The following is a 23,138-nucleotide window of genomic DNA, read 5'->3' on the forward strand; positions in this document are numbered from 1 at the left end:
CTCTCCTGGGTACAGCTCCTATAACTGAGGTCTGGAGGAGGGGCATAGAGGGAGGAGCCAGTTCACACCCAGTCAAAGTCTTTTCAGTGTGCCCAAGCTCCTGCGGATCCCGTCTATACCCCATGGTCCTTTTGGAATCCCCAGCATCCTCTACGGACTAGGAGAAAAGGATTTACCGGTAGGTACTAAAATCCTATTTTTTATTTGTACTTATGTCTCCTAATGTGTGATGTGTTGTATTTGTTTAAATGGTTTGCTTTGGTTTATGACAAATTGTTGATTTAAATGAAGTAGTAAAAAAACTCCCTCTGTACTAGACACATTGCAAGGTACATATTTGAATGATAAAAGCTTTACCTCTGCATAGTGATGCTCGAGAGGGGTGGTCTTCAGTTTGCCAGCTGTCGGGATCCTGGCGCACAGTATACCGGCGCCGGAATCCCGACAGCCTGCATACCGACACTTTTTCTCCCTCTTGGGGGTCCACGACCCCCCTGGAGGGAGAATAGATTGGGTGGCGCGCCACCAAGCCCGCAAGGGGCTCATTTGCGCTCGCCCAGCTGTCGGTATGCCGGCGGTCGAGATTCCGGCGCCGGTATGCTGGTCGCCGGGAGCCCGGCCGCCGGCATTCCCTACTACAATTCTTTGAGAGTTCAATGCTCCGTGTTTCCTGTCTCCGTCACTGGAATCTCCCACGTTTGATAAAGCAGGTGTTTTAAGGTGGATTTATTTGGGTTAATGTTTTATCCATGAACCTGGTCTCTTATCAGAGATGGAGTGCTCAAAAGAAAAATCCCTTAAATTCACTAGTGTATTCATTAATGTATAAAATGATAAAACTAATGATATTGTGTAGATTTTGGAATGAATGCAAATAAATAATGTACTGTAGTTTGGTATGGCAGGTTGAACGACTGTTTTGATTGTAAGGGGGAAAGGGGATGTAATATACTGGCACGGATCCTGTCTGTGTCTCTTCCTGCTTAGCCTCTTTACCGAGGCGAAGCAGGAACCACTAGCGACGAGATGTAAGAACATGTTGTGTGCTGGAGTGGGGGAGTGAAAACTCTCCCCTCCAGTGATCCCGGTCAGTCTCACAATGCATCAGCCAAGTGATGATGCGCTGTCTCCCTCTCTGTCCGGCTCGACTGCGCATGTCCAGGATCGTGTTATCGCGAGATCTACTGTGCTCACCCCAGAGCCAGCAGCCGCCACAGCCAGGGGCAGCTCTGTCCCTGCTGTGGAGATAGGGCGTCGGCACCCACATCTGTCGAAATCGATAACTACAGGTGTCTGATGGTCAGTGCAACTGAGTGTCCTTACATTGCCTTGCATATTGGCGTGCCACCCATATTTTTATTCCTATGGGTGTAAATGTATTATCCTCCACTATGGGGGAGAAGTGGTATCGGTGCACATGTGTGACAGTGGTAATATGTGGCAAGTGACAGTGGCCCCTTAGATAGCATGCCGATGTGCAGGACAATCTGTTTCGACAGCTGCTGGTGTCGTTGCCCATTCATCACAGCCAGGGACAGCGCTGTCTTCGGCTGCGGCGGTTCTGGTTCCAGGCTGCATGTGAAATCTCGAGAGTAGTGAGAGCTCGCACATACGTGTACCTTGGAGCTAGCTGGGCAGGGCGTCACAGTGCTGATGCGCTGTGGGCCCCCTACTCCGCTCCGGCAGACAAGATGGTAATACATCATGTCAATATATCTTCCTGCTTCGCCTTGGTAATTAGAGGAAACAGGAATTGCTATAGAGTTACGATCCATGCTGCTATGATACATCTCCCCTATGGTCTTTTGCCATCACCTTGAGGGGGTTAAATAAAGAAGTAGTGTAAACTAGGTACTATCCATAGATAAGTCTGTGCTGTTTAGTCCTTTCCCCTGTTTTTAGCTTTGGCTCTGGATACAGACAGAATACTTAGCGTACTGATCACTGTACAGGTCTATGGTCTATGGGGAACTGTGGGATGTAAGTGATTACAATCAATGCTTTATGCACTAATAGGAAGTCATTTAGGCATTTCAATAAAATAACCTCAGGGCTCGTTGTTGGAGTAATGGAGCTGAAACGCATTATGGATTAGAAGATAGCCCATGGATCAGCTGTTTATTACAGTGAAGATGAGCAGCCCCAGGAAAGATCCGGCCATTACAGAACTCTCCTACGTTGTGTGTGTAACGGGCCCATTAAGAAACAATTTGGAATCTTCCAGTGAATAGTCAGCTATAAAATTGCATTTAGTGGGGACTATAGTTGTGTTTTTGTGTTTTATAAAATATAAAGTGGTTTATGTCTAAAGCGGAGTACACGTGCAAATTTTGTAAATAATTTTTTTTGCACTATATCACACACTGTCTGGCTAGAGTGTGACAAAATGAACTATATCGCACAGCGTGTACACACTAATGTAACACATCTACAATCCGTTTCTCAGACATACAGGGGACACCCAGCACAGGACTAGTCCGCCCCGCATGTCTGGCCCTGCCCCCCCTGCAAGGGTACAAAAGCACCACACGGCAGCGATGCTCTTGCACCCGCCGAGTAGCGCCCTACCTGCGCAGGTCCTGAGCCCTGGCAGGGAGCTACCTGCTGTGTCCTGGGTCACAGCGGCTGTGCCTGACATCACGCAGCCACCGCAACTTTTCGGACACACCTGCGTTGTCTGGACCGGGCCCTGCCAACGGCGTTTTAATGCGTTGGCACGCACCCTCCCGCCCCGCGACCGAAGGCAGAGGCGATCGCAGCCCTGAGATGCTTGTAGCATCTCACTGGGCTCCCAGGGTGCGCGTACGCACTCAACAAAGAAGTTCAGACTGCGATCGCTGCAGCGATCCAGTTTGAATTACCCCCATAGTGCGGTGTGCATTCCCGCGGGTTGATCTGATGTTCTATGTCGGATGAACATGCAGCTCCATTTTGGATAGATAGTACACTATCTAGTGCATATCGTACCGTGTGTATGCATCCGATTTGCGTCATCAGTCTCTCAGTCCTCCCTAAAGTCCTGCCCCCCCCCCCCCCCCCCCCCCTCTTAATCCCTTCCCATTATGCAAAAGAAGCCATATCTTTTGCTAAATGTATTGTGCTAAATCTTCTGCTATGTCTTAGGGTGTGTACACACGGTGAGATCCCTGCTATGTTCGATTTTGACTATGCGATTTCCCTTGAACTCCCCCAGAGCCCAGATAGCACAGATTGTACAGATTTTGTCTATGTACGATTTTGGTTAAGTGCCAATTTTGACTATACTTTGTACTAGATTGTACACTAGATAGTCAAGATTGACTTGCCTGCACAGTCTGTCTAGCCTTACGATACCGACCCCACGGGAGCGCGCATCGGGATCGAATCTGTATCGCAAGCTGCTTAGCACCATGAGATATGCACTAACTTTTCATAAGATTTTGACTATATAGTCAAAATCTCAGATTTATCTCACCGTGTGTACACACCCTTACCATGTGTTTGCACTATTTTTTGTTTGTTCTGGAGCTCAGGGAATTTCAAGATACATTTTGTGGGATAGCTTAACAAAGGCCATATCTTACCGTGTGTACCCAAACTGGGGGAGATGTATCCAGCCTGGAGAGAGAGATAATCTTCTGTCATTTTACAGGCTGAGTTTTAAAAATTGCAGGTGCTGATTGGTTGGTACTTTATCTGTCTCCAATCTTTGATACATCTCCCCTCAGCGATAAAACATCCTTGCTTTGCATGCTGCAAAGAGAAATGGTTATTTACTAGTCATGTACTTCTAGTGCCACATTGTTGCTTTACATACTGGCTATGTATTTATTGTAATACATTTTAAGATGCAAACCATTGGAATAGGCAGTCACTGGTTCATCCTTTAGGGCCTAGATTTATGAACTTTGCCAGTGACTGCCCTTCTCATTCATACACTGAACTTGATAGCAAGAAGCTTAGACTGTACGTACGATTACTTGAACTGCAAAGCCACAGAAATGTTGTTGACCACAGGAAGCAGCTGTATTCCTGAGAACTGCTATAGTGTTATCTTTTCACTGGAGAAATCTATCAAAATATTCAGTTGTCCTTAAAAAAAAAAAATAAAAAAAATAGGTGGTATCTGGATTATTCTTCTGCTAAGGTGCGAGTTACTCAAAAAATGCAGAATATAATAACCAGAGGTGGCATTAAATACACCAGTGTTAGTGGTGCCTTGCAGAGCCCTGGCACTCCTCCAGTCAGTTTGTGTGCAGAAAACTGATCATCTGGTAGCTAGAAAAAAAAGAAGTTAGCACTGGGGTGCATGTATATAGAAGCCTTACAATGAGTCCTAGGGACAGGAGCTGCAGCGTTACTCAGGATGCTGCTACCTGTTAAAGGTTGTACTGTGCTCACTTCAAGCACCACTTGTTGCTAAACTTATCTACTGCAACTCTGTAACGTGGGGGGTCCCAGTCTTACTGGTCCCCTAGGCATGTTCTTCACTTCCCTGTGATCCACCTTTTTAAAGAGGCCCAGTTTGCACTCTACAGAAAGTTGATGAATCTTTACTTTCTCCTTCTTATGCATATACATTTCCAGCAGTAGGGATCACTCCGCTCTCAGGACATGGTGGTCTACTACTCCCCTTTGCCAATACTAATCTGTACGTTTCCGCAAACAACATTCTGTTCTTTGTATCTGTTTCTACCAGAGTGCGTTTCACAAGCTGATTGCATTAATGACTGAGGGAAAACAACAATTATTTCTGTACATGCTCAGCCCATCCTATTTCAGGAAGACCTCATCAACTTCTGGCTAATGCATAATTAACAAAACCATGTCAATAGTTCCTTAACCTTTAATGACTGGAGTACTTTGTAGCACAGACACCATTTAGCATCTTTGCTGGTTAATGCCTGAGATGAGGCGCAGTCTAATGGCCGTGAGAGGAATCATGGACCTACCTGTTCTGGCCTGGTGGCAAATTAGAATGAAATAGAAAATGTTACACCCGTGAGAGGTCTTGTTGCCTTACTTATTGAATCACCCTCGTATTTTGTCATGATTATTACCATATCACAATGAATGTTCCTCTATGAAATGTTCCATTTTTCTCCTGTTTATTTTCATACCTAAATGGACACTCTCCCTGCATGGGGGGCATGATCACCAGGGGGTACCAAGATGCGCAAGTACTGGAAACTAAAGATGGAAAGTAAATGAAATTATTTAGTTGTCCCTCTGTTCATGTATATAAACATGTCCATAATTGCCTACTGTGTTTTGGGTGTGTTATTGAATTTGCATGTACTTGTATTTCTTCCTTACAGAGGCCATTAATATACCTGCTGGATCCCTCTTTCCTGGACTCTGTGTGTTGCTCTGCTTAATTATCAGCTAGATATGTTGGGAAGTACGGATACCTGGAACTGTATGGCCTGAATAGGACGCCACGCCAGATGCCAACTGTAAGTCGGACTACTGACTCATTTAATCCTTTTACAGTGACTGACTGTCCTTCATACATCTGATATATTTAATCATAGTTTCATCTACCACTGCACCTTTACAGTCTACATATAGGGCTTCAAACACCTTTTAAACATTTATTGTCCATTTGTACGGTTGAGGAATAGTTGAATATGTAAATAAAATTATTTATTATAATTATTAAGCCTACTCCAGTGTGAATGCTATTAAAACTGCATACTTACAGTGACTGTGTGCTAAGAAGCTCCAATGTGCTTATCAGGATGGTAGGTGTAATGTTCTATCTTTATAATTAGTTTAAAACATTGTAAAGATACAGTAGTTGACCATAGACTGGAACTGAATAATTGGTTGGATTTCTTGTGTGTGCGTCTTCTCTCTTGGAATGTCCTGTGTGATCTCTGAGCCTTTGTAGGGACGCCGGAATCCCAACAGCCGGTATATTAACTACATCCTCTTGTAGGCATTTGCAGTTATTCATTTAAAAGTTTGAATTGCATTCAGGCAGATATTTTATTTCAAGGAAGAGCGGTCTGCTGACAGTATGTGGACTAATACAGCTTCTACCTCTCTTATTATGATAAAAAAATACAAAGTATTAGCCTTCAAGCAGTGTAGTTTTGATGATTATTAGATGTATAATATGGGGAACATTTGCATTATTTGCATATATTACATGTAACATTCTATGTTGTGTATCATTCTGTAAGTCAGATGTTAGTGCTCACCTGGTTATTATCACTGTGAGCAGGGCCCTGAGAATCACCCACCACACAGAACGGAACCATACATTTCATAGTGGTCCTGTATACATTATATATTTCCTTCTGTCTTCCAACGGGATTGCTGTGCTGTTCTGACTGTATTGTGCATTTGCGGAAGTCTGTTTTTATTTCGGTGCATAAAATTCCAGACTTCTTTTCAGAATTAAACCTTCCTGCATGTTTAAATGCAATATACATATGTAGTGATTACACTTTCTGTAGCCCCAAAAAAAAAAAGTTTTGTACCACAAATAGCAACCATTCCTGCAAGCTGCATTTAAGTCCTCAGGACTTTTCCATAGCCTTTCCTCTGGCAACCACTAGCTAATCGTAAGTACGTGCTCTGTTAAAATGTAACGGCCTAAGGAATGTTCTTATAAATAACTGGACAGACTTACTGGAAGTGAAGCTGGAATGCTTTGAGTAGCTGGACCGTCCTGTGCCTGCTTAGGAAAAGTAAAAGACTGTAAGCCAAATTAATGCAGCTTTATTTCTCAGCGGTGGGCATAACGGTGTTTGAGAATTGTTTGTGTACCTGTTGGTCACCTCCATGGATATTTCCCCTTTTCCAGGATTGTAATACTTTTTTCTAAAGGGACTTGTAGTTTTGTACACGTGGGCCGATATGCTCTACGTTGCGTTACCTTCCTTGCTTCTTACTGTAATTTTGTTTTTCCTGTTATGTATTATTACAACTATTGTTTCGGGATACATAAAGTTGTCTGGGTTAAGTAGACTTCAGTGCAGAGAGCACTGCACAGCTTTTGTACTGAGTTGCGATAGTAATAAATACCGCTTGACTAATTTATTTAAATTCATTAAATATCCGGAGAGCAGTTACCATAATAATGCAACATATTTAATTACATTGGCATGAAGGTGCCTCAGTGATGTTTCTAGCTCTGCTGAGCTGATCGGTAGCAGGTAAAGGTGTACCATGGCTAGATAGTTGCTTTAAACCGGTTCTTATTGTGTTTTGATGAAGGGTTTTCTTTCCTAGCACAGTTACGGATTTTTAATTTTTTCATATAAAACACAAACTGTAATGACTTTCTTATATCCGCTCAGTGGTGGATGAGTCACAACTTTGTATCAGTAGTTGATTAGGAATGGTATTGAAATGCCGACGGTCTGGATCCAGACTGTCAGAATCCCGACAAATCCTGACCGCATAGCATTAATTTAAAGTGTGGTACACACTAGGCGATTTCTGGCTAAAAAATAAACGATAACGACATTTATGTCGTTATTGTTTGTTTAGCTCAAAATCGTCCAGTGTATATGAGGGTGATATTGGTGAACGATGCTCGCTTCCGCACGTCATTAGCGTTCACTAATATTGAGTTGAGATGCTGCTCAACCTGTCAATGTCAGGCTGAGCTGCATGTTAGGGAATGCCGACGGTGACGTCACTGAACGTTATCGTTTAACGATCACGTTCAGTGTGTACGCAAAATATCGTTGAACGCTGTATTATTCAATGATATAGTGGTTCACAGCTGGCATTTACACTTCTGGTAGTGTGTACCCGCCTTAACTGAGATTGCATTATCATGGGAAACAATCAGGGGCCGGTTTAGGGTGCATAACTTTCTTGGATGCCTGTAATAATAAGAAAAGTCATCCCAGTACTTCAGGGTAAGCTCTTGCACTAATAGCAGACTACATAAGGCTATATAGATATGTAAACAGCAGCTCTGATGCATAGGTGGCACTTTATCTACCGGCTGTCAGGATCCCGACGCTCAGCATACCGGCGCCGGAATCCCGACTGCCAGTATGCAGACAACTAATCACCTTCTTTGGTTGTTCATGACACCTCTGGAGGGAGAATAAATAGTGTGGCACGCGAAGCCCGCAAGGGGCTCTTTTGCGCTCGCAACGCTGCCGGCATTCCGACAGTTGGGAACCCGGCGCCGGTATACTGGGTACTACACCCCTGGTGCATGTATGCTGGACAGAAACATAGAGCACAAATGTCAGATGTAGATGATCTCCAGCTACAGTTCTGTTTTACAAGTCTAAACGCATGCCTGCAGAAGGAAGTGGTATTGCATGCTATTGATATTCGTTTTGGGTTTTCTTTTACGTCCTAGAGGATGCTGGGGACTCTGTAAGGACCATGGGGTATAGGCGGGCTCCCTGAGTGTGTGGGAGTGTCTGAAGCGGAAGGCTCATCTAAGGAGGAGGTGGAGCAGATGATTGTGGTGTTTCCGTCGGCAACGCCGACACCTGATTGGTTAGATATGTGGAATGTTTTAAATGCAAATGTGGCTTTATTACATAAGAGATTGGACAAAGCAGAGTCCAGGGACAAAACAGGGAGTCAATCAATGGCCCGTACTGTGTCACAGGGCCCTTCAGGGTCTCAAAAACGTCCCCTGTCCCAAGTAGCAGACACTGATACCGACACGGATTCTGACTCCAGTGTCGACTACAATGATGCGAGGTTACACCCAAGGGTGGTCAAAAGTATTCATTATATGATTATTGCAATAAAAGATGTTTTACATATCACATATGACCCCTCTGTCCCTGACTCGAGGGTATGCATGTTTAAGGAAAAGAAACCTGAGGTAACCTTTCCCCTATCTCATGAGCTGAACGCGTTATTTGAAAAAGCTTGGGAAACTCCAGACAAAAAATTGCAGCTTCCCAAGAGAATTATTATGGCGTATCCTTTCCCTGCACAGGACAGGGTATGGGGGGAATCCTCGCCCAGGGTGGACAAGGCTTTAACGCGCTTTTCCAAGAAGGTGGCGCTACAGACTCCAGACACGGCGGCCCTCAAGGATCCTGCTGATCGCAGACAGGAAACTACCTTAAAATCAATTTATTCACATACGGGTGCTTTGCTCAGACGGACAATAGCATCGGCTTGGTGTTTGTACTGCGGTAGCAGCTTGGACAGATACCTTGTCAGCTGACATTGATACCCTAGATAGGGATACCATTTTATTGACCTTAGGTCACATTAAAGACGCTGTCTTATATATGAGGGATGCTCAAAGAGACGTTGGGCTACTAGGTTCAAGAGCCAACGCCATGGCGATTTCTGCTAAGCGAGCCCGGTGGACCCGCCAATGGACGGGTGATGCCGACTCAAAGAGGCATATGGAAGTTTTGCCTTACAAGGGTGAGGTGGTGTTTGGGGAAGGTCTCGCAGACCTGGTTTCCACCGCGGGTAAATCTCCTTTTTTGCCTTATGTTCCCCCACAGCAAAAGAAAACACCACAATTTCAGATGCAGTCCTTTTGGTCGCATAAATCCAGAAGAGGTCTGGGCTCTTCCTTCCTCACCAGAGGTAAGGGTAAAGGGAAAAGAATGCCTGCCACGGCTAGTTCCCAGGAGCAGAAGTCCTCTCTGGCTTCTACTAAATCCACCGCATGATGCTGGGGCTCCACTGAGGGAGTCTGCGCCGGTGGGGGCACGTCTTCGACTCTTCAGCCACGTCTGGGTTCAGTAAGACGTGGATCCTTGGGCGATGGAAATTGTATCCCAGGGCTACAAGCTGGAATTCGAAGAGGTGCCTCCGCGCCGATTTTTCAAATCGGCTTTACCAGCTTCTCCCCCAGAAATGGAGATAGTTTTAGCTGCAATTCAAAAGCTGTGTCAACAGCAAGCGATTGTCAAGGTTCCCCTAGTTCAACAGGGGAAGGGGTACCATTTAACCCTGTTTGTGGTTCCGAAACCGAATGGTTCGGTCAGACCCATTCTAAATCTAAAATCCCTAAACCTCTACTTGCTAAAGTTCAAATTCAAGATGGAATCGCTCCGGGCTGTGATCTCAAGTCTGGAAGGGGGGGATTTTATGGTGTCACTGGACATAAAGGATGCATACCTTCTTGACCCCATATATCCCCCTCATCAGGCGTACCTGAGATTCGCTGTACAGGGTTGTCATTACCAGTTTCAGACGTTGCCGTTTGGGCTTTACACGGCCCCGAGGATTTTCACCAAGGTAATGGCGGAAATAATGGCGCTACTGCGCAGGCAGGGAGTCACAATTATCCCGTACTTGGACTATCTCCTGATTAAAAGCGAGATTGAAAGATCAATTGCTGAAAAGCATGTCACTCTCCCTGAGAGTGCTCCAGCAGCATGGCTGGATTCTAAATCTACCAAAGTCACAGTTGGTTCCAACGACTCGGCTATCGTTCTTAAGCATGATTCTGGACACGGAACAAAAGAGGGTTTTTCTCCCGATGGAAAAAGCCCAGGAACTCCAGAACATGGTCAGAGACCTGTTAAAACCGAACAGAGTGTCCGTTCATCAATGCACTCGAATAATGGGAAAAATTGTGGTGACCTACGAGGCGATCCCCTTTGGCAGGTTTCATGCGAGGACGTTTCAGTGCGACCTTCTGGACAAGTGGTCCGGGTCCCATCTTAAAACTCATCTGAAAATATGCTTGTCCCCCAGGGCCAGGGTGTCTCTCCTGTGGTGGCTGCAGAGTGCTCACCTTCTGGAGGGTCGCAGGTTCGGCATTCAGGACTGGGTTCTGGTGACCACGGACGCTAGCCTCCGAGGATGGGGAGCAGGCACACAAGGAAGACATTTTCAGGGACTATGGTCGAGCCAGGAGGCTTGTCTACACATCAACATTCTGGAATTAAGGGCCATATACAACGGCCTACGACAAGCGGAGAATCTTCTTCGCGACCTACCGGTTCTGATTCAAGCCAAGGCAGGACAAGGAGCAGAGTGGCAATGGCGGAAGCCACCAGGATTCTTTGCTGGGCGGAAAATCACGTAAGCGCTCTGTCAGCAGTCTTCATTCCGGGAGTGGACAACTGGGAAGCAGATTTCCTCAGCAGACACGATCTCCATCCAGGAGAGTGGGGACTTCATCAAGAAGTTTTTGCAGAGATAACAAGTCTTTGGGGACTTCCTCAAATAGACATGATGGCGTCACGCCTCAACAAGAAGATTCGGAGGTATTGTGCCAGGTCAAGGGACCCTCAGGCAGTAGCGGTAGACGCTCTGGTGACACCGTGGGTGTTTCAGTCGGTCTATGTGTTCCCTCCTCTTCCTCTCATCTCAAAAATATTGAGAATCATAAGACAAAAAAAGAGTTCGGACAATACTAATTTTTCCAGATTGGCCTCGAAGGGCATGGTGTTCAGATCTCCAGGAGATGCTCACAGAAGATCCATGGCCTCTTCCTCTCAGGGAGGACCTGTTGCAACAGGGGCCCTGCGTATTCCAAGACTTACCGCGGTTAGGTTTGACGGCATGGCGGTTGAACACCGAATCCAAGCTGGGAAAGGTATTCCGGAGGAAGTCATCCCTACTCTGATAAAGGCTAGGAAGGAGGTGACGGCGAAACATTATCACCGTATCGGGGGGAAGTATGTATCTTGGTGTGAAGCCAAGAATGCTCCTACGGAAGATTTCCACTTGGGCCGTTTTCTCCACTTTCTACAGACAGGAGTGGATAGGGGCCTGAAGTTAGGGCCGAAATCTGTACCTTAATGGAGCCTATCTATATTCTTTCAGAAGGAATTGGCTTCTCTCCCAGAAGTCCAGACTTTTGCAAAGGGAGTGCTACACATCCAGCCTCCTTGTGTGCCCCCAGTGGCACCTTGGGACCTTAACGTGGTGTTACAGTTCCTAAAATCTCACTGGTTTGAGCCTCTTCAAACAGTTGAATTAAAATTTCTCACTTGGAAGGTGGTCATGTTGGCCTTGGCATCTGCAAGGCGGGTGTCCGAATTGGCGGCTTTCTCTCACAAAAGCCCCTATCTGATTTTCCATGTGGATAGAGCAGAGTTGAGGACGCGTCCTCAATTTTTGCCTAAGTAGGTTTCATCGTTTCATATGAACCAACCTATTGTGGTGCCGGTGGCTACGGGAGACTTGGAGGATTCAAAGTCAATGGATGTAGTCAGGGCCTTTAAAATTTACGTAGCCAGGGCGGCTCGGATTAGGAAAACAGAGGCACTGTTTGTCCTGTATGTGGCCAACAAGGTTGGCGCTCCTGCTTCTAAACAGACTATTGCTCGCTGGATCTGTAACCCAATTCAGCAGGCTCTTTCTACGGCTGGATTGCCGTTACCAAATTCGGTAAAAGCCCATTCCACTAGTAAGGTGGGCTCTTCTTAGGCAGCTGCCAGAGGCGTCTCGGCGTTACAGCTTTGCCGAGTAGCTACTTGGTCGAATTCAAACACCTTTGCAAAATTCTACAAGTTTGATATCCTGGCTGATGAGGGCCTCATGTTTGCTCAATCAGTGCTGCAGAGTCATCCGCACTCTCCCGCCCGGTTTGGAGCTTTGGTATAATCCCCATGGTCCTTACGGAGTCCCCAGCATCCTCAAGGACGTAAGAGAAAATAAGATTTTAAACCTACCGGTAAATCTTTTTCTCCTAGTCCGTAGAGGATGCTTGGGCGCCCATCCCAGTGCGGACATATTTTTGCAAGGCTTGTATATAGTTGTTGCTTACATAAGGGTTATGTTACAGTTAAGATCAGTCTTTGGCTGATGCTGTTTTGTTCATACTGTTAACTGGTTGCGTATATTCCAGGTTATACGGTGTGGATGGTGGGGCTTGGTATGAATCTTACCCTTAGATTAACAAAAATCCTTTCCTCGTACTGTCAGTCTCCTCTGGGCACAGTTTCTCTAACTGAGGTCTGGAGGAGGGGCATAGAGAGAGGAGCCAGTGCACACCCATTCTAAAGTCTTTACAGTGCCCATGTCTCCTGCGGAGCCCGTCTATACCCCATGGTCCTTACGGAGTCCCCAGCATCCTCTACGGACTAGGAGAAAAAGATTTCCAGAAGGTGTAAAATCTTATTTTTTTCTGTAAATTTTTCCAAGTTATCTAGTTCTCTTTCCAGTTGCATGTCATGTTTGAATAGATTGCATACAATATTTCCTATAATATATTTTATTTTGCTAACAAAAAAAAAAATAACTCAATGGGGGAGATTCAAATGTTTGAAAAGTCAGTTGGGAGTCTGTTTTTCCCCTTTCTGTTAGATAAGGAAAGAAAACAGACACCCAACCGACTTTTCAAACATTTGAATTCCACCCAATGAGTTTCCTCACTATGCTGCAAGCTTTAATCACTGGTCGAAATAGGCATAGTGGTACGTGGGCCAGTGGAGGCATTATAGAGTGTCCTGGGCCAACGGAGGCATAATAGTGCAATAATGTGTGAAAGAGGAGGTATAGTGCCATATTGGGCAAAACAGACTTTATTGTACGATACAGGCTGAAGGAGGCATTATATGGAGCGTTTTTTATACTGGTCTGTTGGGCCAAAAGTGGGACAACAGGCTGGAAGAAGCATTCTAGTGAGGGTAATATGTATTATATTATATATATATATATATATATATATATATATATATATATATATATATATATATATATATATATATATATATATATATATATATATAATATATACTAATCAAAACCTTAATGTGCTCTAAAATTAGAACTCCTGTTATTTTTAATGTAAAATAGTCACTTTAAACCTAAATTATGGAAGTCAATAATTTTTCTCTGACGTCCTAGTGGATGCTGGGAACTCCGTAAGGACCATGGAGAATAGACGGGCTCCGCAGGAGACTGGGCACTCTAAAAGAAAGATTAGGTACTATCTGGTGTGCACTGGCTTCTCCCTCTATGCCCCTCCTCCAGACCTCAGAGTTAGATTTCTGTGCCCGGCCGAGCTGGATGCACACTAGGGGCTCTCCTGAGCTCCTAGAAAGAAAGTATATGTTAGGTTTTTTATTTTACAGTGAGACCTGCTGGCAACAGGCTCACTGCAACGAGGGACTAAGGGGAGAAGAAGCGAACCTACCTGCTTGCAGCTAGCTTGGGCTTCTTAGGCTACTGGACACCATTAGCTCCAGAGGGATCGACCACAGGACCCGTCCTTGGTGTTCGTTCCCGGAGCCGCGCCGCCGTCCCCCTTACAGAGCCAGAAGCATGAAGATGGTCCGGAAAATCGGCGGCAGAAGACTTCAGTCTTCACCAAGGTAGCGCACAGCACTGCAGCTGTGCGAAATTGCTCCTCATACACACTTCACACTCCGGTCACTGAGGGTGCAGGGCGCTGGGGGGGGGGCGCCCTGAGCAGCAATAAAAACACCTTGGCTGGCAAAATAATCACAATATATAGCCCCAGAGGCTATATATGTGATAATTACCCCTGCCAGAATCCATAAAAAAGCGGGAGAAAAGTCTGCGAAAAAGGGGCGGAGCTATCTCCCTCGGCACACTGGCGCCATTTTCTCTTCACAGTGTAGCTGGAAGACAGCTCCCCAGGCTCTCCCCTGTAGTTTTCAGGCTCAAAGGGTTAAAAAGAGAGGGGGGGCACTAAATTTAGGCGCAATATTGTTTATACAAGCAGCTATTGGGGAAAATTCACTCAGTGATAGTGTTTATCCCTACATTATATAGCGTTCTGGTGTGTGCTGGCATACTCTCTGTCTCCCCAAAGGGCTGTGTGGGGTCCTGTCCTCAGTCAGAGCATTCCCTGTGTGTGTGCGGTGTGTCGGTACGGCTGTGTCGACATGTTTGATGAGGAGGCTTATGTGGAGGCGGAGCAGATGCCGATAAATGGGATGTCGCCCCCTGGGGGCCGACACCAGAGTGGATGGATAGGTGGAAGGTATTAACCGACAGTGTCAACTCCTTACATAAAAGGCTGGATGACGTAACAGCTATGGGACAGCCGGCTTCTCAGCCCGCGCCTGCCCAGGCGTCTCAGAGGCCATCAGGGGCTCAAAAACGCCCGCTCCCTCAGATGGCAGACACAGATGTCGACACGGAGTCTGACTCCAGTGCCGACGAGGTTGAGACATATACACAATCCACTAGGAACATCCGTTACATGATCCCGGCAATAAAAAATGGGTTTTATGTTTGGGGAGAAAAAGCAGGCAGTGTTTTGTTCCCCCATCAAATGAGTGAATGAAGTGTGAAAAAGCGTGGGTTCCCCCGATAAGAAACTGGTAATTTCTAAAAAGTTACCGATGGCGTACCCTTTCCCGCCAGAGGATAAGTTACGCTGGGAGATATCCCCTAGGGTGGATAAGGCGCTCACACGTTTGTCAAAAAGAGGTGGCACTGCCGTCTTAGGATACGGCCACTTTGAAGGTACCTGCTGATAAAAAGCAGGAGGCTATCCTGAAGTCTGTATTTACACACTCAGGTACTAGACTGAGACCTGCAGATAGTGCTGCTGCAGCGTGGTCTGTAACCCTGTCAAACAGGGATACTATTTTGCGAACATAAGTCGTCGTCTTATATATGAGGGATGTACAGAGGGATATTTTGCCGGCTGGCATCCAGAATTAATGCAATGGCCATTCTGTCTGGAGGGTATTAGAGACCCGACACTGGACAGGTGATGCTGACTTTAAAAGGCACATAGAGCCTTATGAGGGTGAGGAATTGTTTGGGGATGGTCTCTGGGACCTCGTATCCACAGCAACAGCTGGGAAGAAAATTTTTTACCTCTGGTTTCCTCACAGCCTAAGAAAGCACTGTATTATCAGGTACAGTCCTTTCGGCTTCAGAAAAGCAAGCGGGTCAAAGGCGCTTCCTTTCTGCACAGAGACGAGGGAAGAGGGAAAAAGCTGCACCAGTCAGCCAGTTCCCAGAATCAAAATTCTTCCCCCGCTTCCTCTGAGTCCACCGCATGACGCGGGGGCTCCACAGGCGTAGCCAGGTACGGTAAGGGGCCGCCGCAAAAATTTCAGCGATCAGTGGGCTCGCTCACAGGTGGATCCCTGGATCCTTCAAGTAGTATCTCAGGGGTACAGGCTGGAATTCGAGGCGTCTCCCCCCCGCCGTTTCCTCAAATCTGCCTTGCCGACAACTCCCTCAGGCAGGGAGGCTGTGCTAGAGGCAATTCACAAGCTGTATTCCCAGCAGGTGATAGTCAAGGTGCCCCTACTTCAACAAGGACGGGGTTACTATTCCACACTGTTTGTGGTACCGAAACCGGACGGTTCGGTGAGACCCATTTTAAATTTGAAGTCCTTGAACACATACATAAAAAAATTCAAGTTCAAGATGGAATCGCTCAGGGCGGTTATTGCAAGCCTGGAGGAGGGGGATTACATGGTATCCCTGGACATCAAGGATGCTTACCTACATGTCCCCATTTACCATCCTCACCAGGAGTACCTCAGATTTGTGGTACAGGATTGCCATTACCAATTCCAAACACTGCCGTTTGGACTGTCCACGGCACCGAGGGTCTTTACCAAGGTAATGGCAGAAATGATGATACTCCTTCGAAAAAAGGGAGTTTTTAATTATCCCGTACTTGGACGATCTCCTTATAAAGGCGAGGTCCATGGAGCAGTTGTTGGTCGGAGTAGCACTATCTCGGGAAGTGCTACAACAGCACGGATGGATTCTATACATTCCAAAGTCACAGCTGGTTCCTACCACACGCCTGCTGTTCCTGGGGATGGTTCTGGACACAGAACAGAAAAAAAGTGTTTCTCCCGCAGGAGAAAGCCAAGGAGCTGTCATCTCTAGTCAGAGACCTCCTGAAACCAAAACAGGTATCGGTGCATCACTGCACACGAGTCCTGGGAAACATGGTAGCTTCTTACGAAGCAAAATTCCATTCGGCAGGTTCCATGCAAGAACCTTTCAGTGGGACCTCTTGGACAAGTGGTCGGAATCGCATCTTCAAATGCATCGGCTGATAACCCTGTCTCCAAGGACCAGGGTATCTGTACTGTGGTGGCTGCAGAGTGCTCATCTTCAAGAGGGCCGCAGATTCGGCATACAGGACTGGGTCCTGGTAACCACGGATGCCAGCCTTCGAGGCTGGGGGGCAGTCACACAGGAAAGAAATTTCCAAGGACTTTGGTCAAGTCAGGAGTCGTCCCTGCACATAAATATTCTGGAACTGAGGGCCATTTACAATGCCCTAAGTCTGGCAAGGCCTCTGCTTCAAAACCAGCCGGTACTGATCCAATCAGACAACATCACGGCAGTCGCCCATGTAAACCGACAGGGCGGCACAAGAAGCAGGATGGCGATGGCAGAAGCCACAAGGATTCTCCGATGGGCGGAAAATCACGTCTTAACACTGTCAGCAGTGTTCATTCCGGGAGTGGACAACTGGGAAGCAGACTTCCTCAGCAGACACGACCGACACCCGGGAGAGTGGGGACTTCATCCAGAAGTCTTCCAACTGTTGGTAAACCGTTGGGAAAGGCCACAGGTGGACATGATGGCGTCCCGCCTAAACAAAAAACTAGATATTGCGCCAGGTCAAGGGACCCTCAGGCAATAGCTGTGGACGCTCTAGTGACACTGTGTGTGTACCAGTCGGTTTATGTATTCCCTCCTCTGCCTCTCATACCAAAGGTACTAAGAATAATAAGAATACGAGGAGTAAGAACGATACTCGTGGTTCCGTATGGGCCAAGAAGAGCTTGGTACCCAGAACTTCAAGAAATAATATCAGAGGACCCATGGCCTCTACCGCTCAGACAGGATCTGCTACAGCAGGTGCCCTGTCTGTTCCAAGACTTACCGCGGCTGCGTTGGACGGCATGGCGGTTGAATTCCGGATCCTAAAGCAAAAGGGCATTCCGGAGGAAGTCATTCCTACGCTGATAAAAGCCAGGAAAGAAGTAACCGCAAACCATTATCACCGTATTTGGCGAAAATATGTTGCGTGGTGTGAGGCCAGGAAGGCCCCAACAGAGGAATTTCAGCTGGGTCGTTTTCTGCACTTCCTACAGTCAGGAGTGACTATGGGCCTAAAATTGGGTTCCATTAAGGTCCAGATTTCGGCTCTGTCGATTTTCTTCCAGAAAGAACTGGCTTCACTGCCTGGAGTTCAGACATTTGTAAAGGGAGTGCTACATATTCAGCCCCTTTTTTGTGCCTTCTGTGGCACCTTGGGATCTCAACGTGGTGTTGAGTTTCTTAAAATCACATTGGTTTGAGCCACTTAAAACTGTGTGGATTTGAAATATCTCACGTGGAAAGTGGTCATGTTATTAGCCTTGGCTTCGGCCAGGCGTGTGTCAGAATTGGCGGCTTTGTCATGTAAAAGCCCTTATCTGATTTTCCATATGGATAGGGCAGAATTGAGGACTCGTCCCCAGTTTCTCCCTAAGGTGGTATCAGCTTTTCACTTGAACCAACCTATTGTAGTGCCTGCGGCTACTAGGGACTTGGAAGATTCCAAGTTACTGGACGTAGTCAGGGCCTTAAAAATTTATATTTCCAGGACGGCTAGAGTCAGGAAAACTGACTCGTTTTTTATCCTGTATGCACCCAACAAAATAGGTGCTCCTGCTTCTAAGCAGACTATTGCTCGCTGAATTTGTAGCACAATTCAGCTGGAGCATTCTGCGGCTGGATTGCCGCATCCTAAATCAGTAACAGCCCATTCCACCAGGAAAGTGGGCTCATCTTGGGCGGCTGCCCGAGGGGTCTCGGCTTTACAACTTTGCCGAGCTGCAACTTGGTCAGGGGCAAACACGTTTGCTAAATTCTACAAATTTGATACCCTGGCTGAGGAGGACCTTGAGTTCTCTCATTCGGTGCTGCAGAGTCATCCGCACTCTCCTGCCCGTTTGGGAGCTTTGGTATAATCCCCATGGTCCTTACGGAGTTCCCAGCATCCACTAGGACGTCAGAGAAAATAAGATTTTACTCACCGGTAAATCTATTTCTCTATCGTCCTAGTGGATGCTGGGGTTCCTGAAAGGACCATGGGGAATAGCGGCTCCGCAGGAGACAGGGCACAAAAAGTAAAGCTTTAGGATCAGGTGGTGTGCACTGGCTCCTCCCCCTATGACCCTCCTCCAAGCCAGTTAGATTTTGTGCCCGGCCGAGAAGGGTGCAATTCTAGGTGGCTCTCATAAAGAGCTGCTTAGAGAGTTTAGCTTAGGTTTTTTATTTTACAGTGATTCCTGCTGGCAACAGGATCACTGCAACGAGGGACAGAGGGGAGAAGAAGTGAACTCACCTGCGTGCAGGATGGATTGGCTTCTTGGCTACTGGACATGAAGCTCCAGAGGGACGATCACAGGTACAGCCTGGATGGTCACCGGAGCCACGCCGCCGGCCCCCTCACAGATGCTGAAGCAAGAAGAGGTCCAGAATCGGCGGCTGAAGACTCCTGCAGTCTTCTTAAGGTAGCGCACAGCACTGCAGCTGTGCGCCATTTTCCTCTCAGCACACTTCACACGGCAGTCACTGAGGGTGCAGGGCGCTGGGGGGGGGCGCCCTGGGAGGCAAATGAAAACCTTTAAAAAGGCTAAAAATACCTCACATATAGCCCCAGAGGCTATATGGAGATATTTACCCCTGCCTAAATGTACTAAATAGCGGGAGACGAGCCTGCCGGAAAAGGGGCGGGGCCTATCTCCTCAGCACACGGCGCCATTTTCTGTCACAGCTCCGCTGGTCAGGAAGGCTCCCAGGTCTCTCCCCTGCACTGCACTACAGAAACAGGGTATAACAGAGAGGGGGGGCAAAATAAATGGCTATATATATATTAATATAAAAGCAGCTATAAGGGAGCACTTAATCATAAGGCTATCCCTGTCATATATAGCGCTTTTTGGTGTGTGCTGGCAGACTCTCCCTCTGTCTCCCCAAAGGGCTAGTGGGTCCTGTCTTCGTATAGAGCATTCCCTGTGTGTCTGCTGTGTGTCGGTACGTGTGTGTCGACATGTATGAGGACGATATTGGCGTGGAGGCGGAGCAATTGCCTGTAATGGTGATGTCACTCTCTAGGGAGTCGACACCGGAATGGATGGCTTATTTAGGAAATTACGTGATAATGTCAACACGCTGCAAAGTCGGTTGACGACATGAGACGGCCGACAAACAATTAGTACGGTCCAGACGTCTCAAAAACACCGTCAAGGGTTTTTTAAAACGCCCGTTTACTTTAGTCGGTCGACACAGACACAGACAGGGACACTGAATCCAGTGTCGACGGTGAATAAACAAACGTATTCCTTATTAGGGCCACACGTTAAAGGCAATGATGGAGGTGTTACGTATTTCTGATACTACAAGTACCACAAAAGAGGGTATTATGTGGGATGTGAAAAAACTACCATAGTTTTTCCTGAATCAGATAAATTAAATAAAGTGTGTGATGATGCGTGGGTTCCCCCCGATAGAAAATTATGGGCGGTATACCCTTTCCCGCCAGAAGTTAGGGCGCGTTGGGAAACACCCCTTAAGGTGGATAAGGCGCTCACACGCTTATCAAAACAAGTGGCGGTACCGTCTATAGATAGGGCCGTCCTCAAGGACCAGCTGACAAGGCTGGAAAATATAATAAAAAGTATATACACACATACTGGTGTTATACTGCGGCCAGCGATCGCCTCAGCCTGGATGTGCAGAGCTAGGGTGGCTTGGTCGGATTCCCTGACTAAAAATATTGATACCCTTGACAGGGACAGTATTTTATTGACTATAGAGCATTTCTATATATGCGAGATGCACAGAGGGATATTTGCACTCTGGCATCATGAATAAACGCGATGTCCATAACTGCCAGAAGATGTTATGGACACGACAGTGGTCAGGTGATGCAGATTCCAAACGGCACAGTATGGCCGTATAAAGGAAGAGGACTTGTTTGGGGTCGGTCCATCGGACCTGGTGGTCACGGCAACTGCTGGAAAATCCACCGTTTTTTACCCTAAGTCACATCTCTGCAGAAAAAGACACCGTCTTTTCAGCCTCAGTCCTCTCGTCCCTATAAGATCATATCTGCCCAGGGATAGAGGAAAGGGAAGAAGACTGCAGCAGGCAGCCCATTCCCAGGAACAGAAGCGTTCCACCGCGTCTGACAAGTTCTCAGCATGGCGCTGAGACCGTACAGGACCCCTGGATCCTACAAGTAGTATCCCGGGGGTACAGATGGGAATGTCGAGACGTTTCCCCTTCGCAGGCTCCTGAAGTCTGCTTTACCAAGTCTCCCTCCGACAAGGAGGTAGTATGGGAAAAAATTCACAAGCTGTATTCCCAGCAGGTGATAATTAAATTACCCCTCCTACTACAGAAAAGGGGTATTATTCCACACTATATTGTGGTACTGAAGCCAGAAGGCTAGGTGAGACTTATTCTAAAAATTTTTTTTTGAACACTTACAAAGGTTCAAATTAAGATGAAGTCACTCAGAGCAGTGATAACGAACCAGGAAGAAGGGGACTATATAGTGTCCCGGGACATCAGGGATGCTTACCTCTATGTCCCAAATTTGCCCTTCTCACTAAGGGTACCTCAGGTTCGTGGTGCAGAACTGTCACTATCAGTTTCAGACGCTGCCGTTTGGATTGTCCACGGCACCCCGGGGTCTTTACCAAGGTAATGGCCGAAATGATGATTCTTCTTCGAAGAAAAGGCGTCTTAATTATCCCTTACTTGGACGATCTCCTGATAGGGGCATAGTCCAGGGAACAGTTGGAGGTCGGAGTAGCACTATCTCGGATACTGCTACAATCAGCACGGGTGGATTCTAAATATTCCAAAATCGCAGCTGATCCCGACGACACGTCTGCTGTGCCTAGGGATGATTCTGGACACAGTCCAGAAAAAGGTGTTTCTCCCGGAAGAGAAAGCCAGGGAGTTATCCGAGCAAGTCAGGAACCTCCTAAAAACAGTGCATCATTGCACAAGGGTCCTGGTAAAAATGGTGGCTTCCTACGAAGCAATTCCATTCGGCAGATTTCACGTAAGAACTTTTCAGTGGGATCTGCTGGACAAATGGTCCGGATCGCATCTTCAGATGCATCAGCGGATAACCCAATATCCAAGGACAAGGGTGTCTCTCCTGTGGTGGTTATAGAGTGCTCATCTTCTAGAGGGCCGCAGATTCGGCATTCAGGATTGGATGCTGGTAACCACGGAGCCCAGCCTGAGAGGCTGGGGAGCAGTCACACAAGGGAAAAATTTCCAGGGAGTGTGATCAAGTATGGAGACTTTTCTCCACATAAATATACTGGAGCTAAGGGTAAATTTATAATGCTCTAAGCTTAGCAAGACCTCTGCTTCAAGGTCAGCCGGTATTGATCCAGTGGGAAAAACATCACGGCAGTCGCCCACGTAAACAGACAGGGCGACACAAGAAGCAGGAGGGCAATGGCAGAAACTGCAAGGACTTTTCGCTGGGCGGAAAATCATGTGATAACACTGTCAGCAGTTTTTCATCCCGGGAATGGAAACTGGGAAGCAGACTTCCTCAGCACGACCTCCACCCGGGAGAGTGGAAACTTCATTGAGAAGTTTTTTCCACATGATTGTAAACCGTTGGGAAATACCAAAGGTGGACATGATGGCGTCCCGTCTGAACAAAAAACGGGACAGGTATTGCGCCAGGTCAAGAGACTCTCAGGCAATAGATGTGGACGTTCTGGTAACACCGTGGGTGTACCAGTCGGTGTATGTGTTCCCTCCTCTGCTTCTCATACCTAAGGTGCTGAGAATTATAAGACGTAGAGGAGTAAGAACTATACTCATGGCTCCGGATTGGCCAAGAAGGACTTGGTACCCGGAACTTCAAGAGATGCTTACAGAGGTCTTATGGCCTCTGCCGCTAAGAAGGGACTTGCTTCAGCAAGTACCATGTCTGTTCCAAGACTTACCGCAGCTGCGTTTGTCGGCATGGCGATGGAAAGCCGGATCCTAAGGGAAAAAAGGCATTCCGGAAGAGGTCATTCCTACCCTGGTCAAAGCCAGAAAGGAGGTGACCGCACAACATTATCACCACGTGTGGCGAAAATATGTTGCGTGGTGTGAGGCCAGGAAGGCCCCACAAAGAAATTTCAACTCGGTCGTTTCCTGCATTTCCTGCAAACAGGAGTGTCTATGGGCCTCAAATTGGGGTCCATTAAGGTTCAAATTCGGCCCTGTAAATTTTCTTCCAGAAAGAATTGGCTTCAGTT

General features: G+C 46.9%; 1 protein-coding gene across 5 annotated transcripts in view; it reads left to right on the forward strand.

Annotated features, from left to right (window-relative positions):
• Positions 1 to 23,138, forward strand: part of PIK3CB (phosphatidylinositol-4,5-bisphosphate 3-kinase catalytic subunit beta) — a 403,067-nt gene that overhangs the window by 171,632 nt on the left and 208,297 nt on the right. For all 5 annotated transcript variants that reach the window (XM_063915643.1, XM_063915645.1, XM_063915642.1 and 2 more), the window contains one exon: positions 5,298 to 5,435. The gene's annotated coding sequence lies outside the window, so the exon portion shown is untranslated. The remainder of the gene's footprint in view (positions 1 to 5,297; positions 5,436 to 23,138) is intronic.

The sequence above is a fragment of the Pseudophryne corroboree genome, chromosome 4 (assembly GCF_028390025.1).
Source record: "Pseudophryne corroboree isolate aPseCor3 chromosome 4, aPseCor3.hap2, whole genome shotgun sequence".
NCBI lineage: Eukaryota > Metazoa > Chordata > Amphibia > Anura > Myobatrachidae > Pseudophryne > Pseudophryne corroboree.